The sequence below is a fragment of the Lutra lutra genome, chromosome 14, assembly GCF_902655055.1.
Source record: "Lutra lutra chromosome 14, mLutLut1.2, whole genome shotgun sequence".
NCBI classification, from domain to species: Eukaryota; Metazoa; Chordata; class Mammalia; order Carnivora; family Mustelidae; genus Lutra; species Lutra lutra.
This window is the reverse complement of record NC_062291.1, coordinates 70359984-70368784: the sequence shown is the minus strand read 5'-3', so window position 1 is coordinate 70368784 and position 8801 is coordinate 70359984. Positions and strand designations below refer to the sequence as shown.

Here is an 8801-nt window from a genome sequence, read left to right as displayed (position 1 = left end):
TCCTCATTATCTTCTTCTTCCTTGTCTTTCAAATTTATGGGAGCAAAACTGGTATTTCATTGATGTTTCATTTGTATTTCTCTGATTATAACTGAAGTTTTATGTCTCTTCATGTAGTTCTAGCTATTTGAATTTCTTTTTCTGTGAATTACCTGCTTCTATTTTTGCCTTTTTCTTATTTGTTAATAGAAAGTCTTTATATATTTAAAATATTTACCTGTTAGGCTGAAAGAAAATATTTACAACATAAATGTTATTATAGCTTAATGTGTTTTTTAGATAGTTTGTGCCCAGGCCAGACTAACCTCTGAGGAGCCCTCTCAGGTCCACTGCACAAGCCCCAGGCCTGGGGATTGCCAGGCTGAGCCTTTGCTACAGAACCAAAGGCTAGGGGAGGCCATGTAAGGAGGTCCGGGATGGTAAGAGGAGTGATAGCTCAGCTAGGCTCCCTTCGGTAGGAAGGTGTCTGAGTGGCCAGCCCCTCGCCAGGGTCCTCCAAAAGACACCCTCCTACATTGCCCATAGCTGCTCTGAAAGCTCCATCCAGCTCAAAAAACTCCAGAAAGCCACTCAGAAAGCTCCAGCCACTGGAAGAACCCAGCTTCATAGGCCAGGCCAGCAAGGAGGCCACAGAAGAGCTGTAGGAAGGATGGCTCAGAGCTGAGCAGTAGTATCTAGGCAACAACCACAATGACAGTATCCCCTGGGGCTGTCTAGGTTGGTAACCTAGATGCAGTAGCATGGCCAGCCACCAGCTGCACTGGACCCACAGAGCACAGCTATTGGCCCAACAGCTAGGGCGAGCAGGGCGAAGGTGTACAGGAACTACACTGGGCCCAGCTCATCTTTCTGTAGCAGGCTCAGGAGCAGGCCAGGTAAGGCCAAATGGCCATGGATCAGCAGTCAGGGCACTGCCAAGGGTCCAGCAGCATCTCCTCTGCCGGTCCACGACTGGGGCCGGCCCCCGCCAGCCTCAGGCTACTCAGCAATAGCATCAGGAAGGAGGAGGCCAGAGGCAGGGCTGAGGAATACAGAGCATGTCCCATACCCTCCTGAATGCCTGGTGGAGCCCCCAACTGGGAGTCAGGATTCCAGATTCCGGCCCAAGAGCCCTGAGCCGGCTTGGCTCACACTCAGGCACATGAGCCCAGCAGACCAGAGGGCTGGCGAGTCACCCACAGATCACTGCCACCCATGGATTACTCTGGATCTAATTTTCTATTTTCTCAGATATCTCGCCAGTTGTCCTAAGTTCTTTCCTTGGTTACATGAAATGCCATCTCTAGAATATATTTATGTCTGGGTTCTATTGAGTTCCACTGATCCCTTTTTATCTACTTCCATTCCAATACCATATCCTGTTCATTACTGCAGTTTTATAGTATACTTTGATGTCTAACAAGCCATATCTCCATCAGTTTCCTTTTTCTTAAAAAATTGACGTACTCTTATACATTTTCCATTCCACAAGGATTTTAGAATTAATCTGTCAGATTCCAAAGAAATTTGACTGGGAATGCAACTAAATTTTTAGATTAATTTATGAACAATTTATTGAGTCTTCCTAAACACAAACATGGGACATTTCTATTTTATCAAGTCGTCTTTTCTGTCTCTCAGTAAGCTTAATACTTTTCTTCATGTTCATATCAGGAAATGATATTTTATAACTATCACTGGTATACAGAAATAGATGATAGGGAGAGGGAATCCCTCAAATTTGTTGAATTTTTTTGAGTTCTAATAAAAAATTCAAAGACTACCTGACAAACTACTTAGATTTTTGGATAAATCCCAAGTACTATCAGCTGTTACCTCTTTCTGTCTAGTGGCTTATTTTCCACATCTTATTGCATTGTCTAGTATCTTCATTAAAATGTTGAATAGTATTGATCATAGCAGCCATACTTCTCTTGTTCCTGATTTTAGTAAGAATGCTTCTCATATTTCAACATTAAGTGATATGTGTGTTTGAGGTACATAAGTTTTCATATAGTTTGTATTCCACAAGAAAAAGCTAACGTGTGTGTGTTTGTACACACACGTGTGTGCAGGCTTTAGTCTTACAGAAAGTATTAGAAAATAGTTAATTTTACAAAGTTTCCTAACCTTCAGTCACATCCATTTAAGGAGTTTCCAAAAGCATTTTGTGAAGAGTGCCCTAATTAGGTTTCCAAATTGTTTTCACATTAACCAAGAGGTAAATAAAAATTATTCCCCTTTGATTAAAATCACCAGGATGGACTTTGTATCATTTCCTTCTAGGTTGCAATTCTGTAACCACTTCAGCTCTATGCATGAGCCCCTCCAAGCACCATTCCCAGTCCCCTAAGAATCTCTCTACCACCACAGTAATGACTTAAATTTTTCAACTTCTCCTGTGCTCTATCCACATGGGCCTGGTGGTTATCTCCCTGACCCTGGAGAACCTCTCCTTTCCACATCTCCCCATTTTAAGCAGCTACTTTGATGTGTATGTGACCTGTATCTGCAGAAGCTGTCTATCAAGCAAATCATTCTACACCCATATAGTATCGCTTACTGTATGCCTGGCACTATACTAGAATATTTAGTGGGTAACAAAGGCATAAAAGACACTGCCTTTTTTTCTACAATTTTCCCACAATTGCTTGTATTGTAATTGAATAAGAACTATAAGCAAGGGGCAAGAGGTGCCTGGGTGGCTTAGTCAGTTGAGTGTCCAGCTCTTGGTTTCGGTTCAGATGGTGGTTTGGTGGGTTGTAGGATTGAGCCCCACGTCTGGCTCCATGCTCAGCAGACCCTTTGCTTGAGGGATTCTCTCCCTCTTCCCCTCGCCTCACTTGCTCTCTTTCTTTCTTTAAAAACAAGTAAATAAGTCCCAAAGGGGGGGAAAAAAGAAGAACTGTAAGCAAGACCAATTTCTGTAGCTAGGAAATTCTTGGAGGAGAGGCATTCTTGAATTAAGTCCTAAAAGGCCTAATAGACATAGGTCAGCACAGAAGGTTTAAAATGTGTTTGATTTTTAACTAATTTATTTTCATTAGTTCCAGTCTGGACTGGGGCACACATTGTCACATGTCTCCCCATATTGAAGCCCTGTTTTTAAATCAGTTTCACATAATCAGACACGTACCCATATCTCCTTCTCAATCATATCCTGGCAGGTGCCACACCTGCCTAAGGCATCTCTACAGGGTATTCATTACTATAATCACATTTGTCCTCACCTAGAGTATCTCAGTCCTCATCTAAGTGGCCTCCCCATCTTCAATTTCTCATCTCTCCAATCTTCCTTAGACACAGCTACCATCTCAAGCTTAGAGAGAAGCTTCAAGGATGCCAGTCTTCTTTTCAGGATTAATGACTTTCTATTTTCACACTGCGTTTAAAATCCTTGGTGACCTCTTTTACCTCTTAACAAGAACTGGTTTTCTATAATGCAACCACATGTAAGTGTTCAATGAAGTCTTTACTTCTGCTCACGCTGTTATATCTGCTAGAATATCTTCCACTCTTTTTATTATCCAAGGCCTAGCCTTAGTACCAAAAAAAAAAAAAAAAACCCCAAAAACTCATTATTTCCATCTCTCATTAACTCTGCCTTTCACTGGTTTTTATACCCGTTAAATTATGTGTGGCAATTAAATTATAGTGCTGTGTTCTGTTTTTGCGTAGCCATATTTCTTATCCTTCTTACCTAGATTGTAAACTCTGAGGAAGGCATTGTTACCTGCATCATTGCTATATTTTCTTGGGGTGCTCACAATGCCTACAACACAGGAGGGCCTTTGTAAATTCCTTTTGGATTGAACTGATCATGCTAGATAATAAACTGAAATGATCAGAGGTCATAAGTCTACCTTGGATTGGGATAACTTCCACGTATAATATTTTGCATTCATGGTCCAGAAGACTATGTATTAATAAGCTAGTTTTAGGCACTGAGAAAATCACAGTAGGAATTGTCAGCTTTTCCAACAGTGTGCCTGGACCTATCTTTTTTCTCTCTTTCTCTCTCTTTCCTAGAATAAACTACAACATTGTCCTTCCCTTTCCTTATCTTCGGAGAGTGTCCCAGCTTCTTCCATTGGCATTCTAATTTTAATTAAAACAAAACCCGCCTATTCATTTGGAGAATCACTTGCATTTCTTTTCTTTTCAAATTTCAATAATACTCCCTATGAGTTCCCAGAACAAGATAAACATCCTGCACCTACAAGAGCTCAGAGAGAGCAGTTCGCACCCATTTGAATGTTATTCTGAATGTTATTCAGAGATGCCTCACAGAGGATGGGCACTCCAGGACCATTACATGGCTTTTTATTCTCTTCACCAATCCCAGAGAATCCCACAACCACAGATTGGTGCTGTGAAATACCAGTGAAAGGGAAGTGGTTAAAAGGAACTTCTGAGTTCATTTCTTTTCTTCAAGTATTTATGAACAAAAAGTTGGAAAGAAATTCACAGCATAAGTACATTTAGAAGAAGGCTAAGAGCAGCAGAAAACCAGATGACACATTCTGGAATGGGAGCAATCAAGGTTCTATTCAATCTGTTCCCCCTACCCCCCGTGCATCAGAATAGTTTCCCCTTTGAAACTTCTTGCACAGTTGCACAGGTGTATTGAATTCACACTGATCCACACACAAAAAAAGGCAAAAAAAAAAAAATTGTTCATATGTCAACAGCTCTAGAAATTTCAGCAAATTCTTTAAGATGCAAAGATTAAAAATAATCCATTGAGGATTATTTTCTACTATCAAGACAATGGCAATGCTTTTTAGCCGTAAAGAGTCTCTTGATCTGACCACAAAGTATTTGTTGAGAAAAAAAAACATTGTGTCTATGTCTGTGCCACATACTAGGAAGGTATATGGCTCTGCCAGGATTCAGAAAACTTATTGTAAAAGGCTAGGCAGTAAATATTATAGGCTTGGCAAATTGCAACTACTCAACTCTGCCTTGTAGCTGGAAAGCAGCCATAGACCCTACATAAACAAATCAGCATGTCTGTGTTCCAATAAAACTTTATTAACAAAACAGCCTACAGCCATGGTTTGCTCTGGGTTGGACTATATGTTCTTTGACTACGGTGATCATATCTTTCTTAGCAACCATTGTGTCTCTAGGACCAAGACTGCGTCTAACACATAGTAAGTGCCAAATAAACACTGGCAAAAAAAAAAAAAAAAAAAAAAAATCATTAGGTTAAAAACATACTTCTTGTCCTCAGCTTACCGTCTAGTTTTTTGTGGAAGACCAAAACAGGAAAATGTAGAGTAAGAACAAAAAGATCCTGGATTGTGGATTCCAGGTTAGTTCTTCACTCAACATCAACTCTTTCTACCAACTTTAATGAGAGCTTATATTTCCATATCTCAAGAACTCAATAATTATCTTAATTACTGAGATAGGATTTAGGCTTAGGCTTATATTATAAAGTCACCATATTTAATGGCTTTCCAGGTTGTTTTGTGAAACTGAACTCATGTCAGAAAAGAAGTGCCATGAAGTTCACAAGATAAAAGATGGCAGTTGGCTGGATGACCAAGTACCCCCTCTATTCACCTTTACCTGTCACCATATTTAATGGCTTTCCAGGTTGTTTTGTGAAACTGAACTCATGTCAGAAAAGAAGTCCTATGAAGTTCACAAGATAAAAGATGGCAGTTGGCTGGATGACCAAGTACCCCCTCTATTCACCTTTACCTGTCACTTCTGACACAGTGCATATCCCCCATGGCATGGGAGATGAATCAGACCCCCATTGCTACAATTGTCAAAATTCTAGCTGGGCTCCTAAAAGGGGTTACCTAAAGGGGATATAGCAAGAATAGAGGCACAGTCTGAAAGTTGTGTTATTTGATATGGAATTTTCTCCCAAGCCAACACTAGGGGGAACTGTGGCTGGATCTTGATTTGGAACAAGTTGAGACTAGTATATCAGTTAGAGTCCCAAAATAAAATGGCTGGCATACGCAGGATAGTTCAAGGATAGTTCATGTACAAAGAGATTATTTACAAAGATGTGGACAGGGCATGGGAAAACCACAAAGGATGGTACAACACCCTAAGGTTAATAAGGGAAGAGAGTAACCACCCCTAAGCCCAAAGAGACCAAGGGAAGGAAGACTTATGTGAATCCAGAAGGGAAGAGTAATCTAGAATTGGTCACCATGTGAAGAACAGTGATCTTGTGTTGCATGACATAGCTAAACGGAGTTGACCCAACATGAGTCATGGGTCAAGATGAGAGTGGAAGTAATTCACTATCCTCACTTCCCTTTCTCTCTGATTTCCTACTGTAGCTTCTGATTGGCTGCATTGACCCATAAGCCAAAGGGCAAGGGTGCTTGTTGGTACGGTCCACATAGGTCAGCCTCCAGAGGCAGTGAACAGGGTGAAGGCAGTGGAGAGAAGATCTGGAGGGACAAAAAGAAGATGTCCAGCACAGATGGAGCCCAAAGTTACCGAAAGCCTAGTACACTGAGCCTGTCCTCTGTGAGGGTTGTTAGGTACACCATGGTGGCATCAGATTGATTATTCACACACTCCCATTTTTCTCCTGAATGAGATTTTCACTGTCTACAAGGAAATGAATTGAGCAATTTTCTGTTCCCTGCAGTGTAAGGAGAATCTCTTGCCAACCACTGTCATTTAGCAGATGGTAGGTGATACTGTGAGGCCTGTTTGGCTCCTTGTAAGTCAAATGTCCAGGGAAAGAGCACTGGAGTCAGGAGTTCCAGCTCCAAATATGGCTTTGCTCCTAAGTAACTAAGTGACTGTGGGAAAGTCACTTCTCTTGGGGCTTTTCCTCATTTTCCTAATCAAAGAGAAATACCCATGGAATCTGACAACCTGTGATCAGGATCCTCAGAATCCTCTAGAAATGACTTAAAACCTCTGAAAGTTTTGCATGTGTGCATTATCAGCATTTCCTATCAAAATAGTAACGGTTCCCTCTTATCAAACATTTAACTACCAACTAGGCACTTAGGTACTCTGCTTAGCTCATTCTCTGTCTCTTCTCTCTCATCCCCTCTCTCTAGAAAATCTCATTGAATCCCCACGACAACTTTGCAGCTCCTGAGTCTTTTTCTAATTTTATCATTGAGTGACTTGCCCAAGACATATGGTTAAGAAGCAGCAGAACCAGAATTCTCACCACCCTCTGTAACCCTCAAGATCATGGTCCACCTACCCCATCTTCCCTTGATCCCAGAGTTAGACACACATGACTCAGGATGCCAAATGCACATTAATTGCCCCTGTAGAAGTGGCCTCAGGGAAACATGGGAGCCAATTCTTGGAGGGACAAGGTGTGAGAGTTTGAGTGTTGAGGTCCTGATGGCTATAATGTGGGAGAGGTGAAGGAAGGATGATTTTGGCCTGAGGAAATCAAGTCCCATTGAGCTGAGCCCTAGAAGTAAAGGAGACACCTTACAGAGCAAACCCAAAGGCCTGGGAGATCTTAAAGCTGAACAGGAGTGCTTCCTCTCTCATTGAAAATGATTTTTTCCTGTTAGCCTTCTATAAATTTTGTTGGCCTACCTGATGAAGGAAGTATTGCCCCATTCTATAGTATGGGCTCTGGAGAAGAAGTTCCCCCACCCTAAAGGGCAAAGCCATCTATACTTTCCAGAGAGCAGAGGCAACAGAAGGTTGGTGTTCTCGGGGCTATGTGATCTGGCACATTCAAGCTGCTTGAGCCACCAGAGCTTCCTGCTGGGATTGCTGCTGGCTGCCCTGCCACCATCTGGAGAGCCTCTCTACCAGGTCTCAGCTGCCCTTTGCAAGCCAACCTGTTCTGTTGCTTACTCCAAACAGGGCAAGTGGCTGAAGAGCATCTGTAAAGCCAAGATATCCCATCTGTGAACCTCCTAAGATACTCTGGAAAAGTCCAAGAAGGAGTTTTCTGACCTATCCTCTGAGCACAGTCCCTCTGAGGGAGGGAGAAGTCCCTTTGACCCAACATGCAGCATTTTTTTTTACAGCCTGGTCAGTGGTGTCACCTACTGTAACACACCAGGGACACGTTTCCCCTGAGGAAATCCCATTCCGGGGAGGAAATGATTTGCTGGCCTCTCTGCAAGGGCAGCAGTGCCTCCAGAGTTGATCAACCCCAGACTTCAAGATGGGAGACTCTCGTGGGCACAGGCAGCCATCCAGCCAGGTCTCTCTCCTTTGTGTTGGCACAGCCACGACAACAGCAGACCTTGGCAGCCCTTCTGTTTGACCTGGATCACGAATGTGAAATGCTCTGCATGGCCTGGCGAGTCCTCTAGATTCCACTTTGTTCTGCCAGAGGCCTTCTCTGCACACTCCATCAATCCTTATAATCCCCTCCTTATTGCCTGGATGCACGGATGGTTTAGCTTGCCTCCGAGCTGCCTGAAGCCTGCAATCTGTTACCACTGCTGGTGCCAGAAACCCCAGTCTAGTCCCAGGGCAGGAGGGACTCTGAAGCTCTCCATCTGGGTGGAGAGGGATGGAAAGGGATGCTTGGCCTTGCTGTTCTGGACCAGAGAACTCTGAAGAGCTTTTTGAATAGCCCAACAGTAAGGAATCCGTTGATGGAGTATAAAACTTGCTCCTGATTTGGCCTGAGAGCCCATGCCGACATGTCAACAGGAAATTCTGGTTGCTTTGCTGAATCCCACACCTTCCTACCAATGTTAGTGACATTGAGATACCTAGGAACTTCATTTCCTCTCTAAACTTTGGTACCTGGCTACCCGAATTGCTTGCATGGGTGGGATTTCACAGATAAAGGAACTGAGACACAGAGAGATGAAGTGATCCATTCAAGGTCACAGAGC

General features: G+C 42.7%; 1 pseudogene; it reads right to left on the bottom strand.

Annotated features, from left to right (window-relative positions):
• Positions 1-275: 275 nt before the first annotated feature.
• On the bottom strand, positions 276-8597 carry LOC125084412 (rhomboid domain-containing protein 3-like; annotated as a pseudogene).
• Positions 8598-8801: the final 204 nt, after the last annotated feature.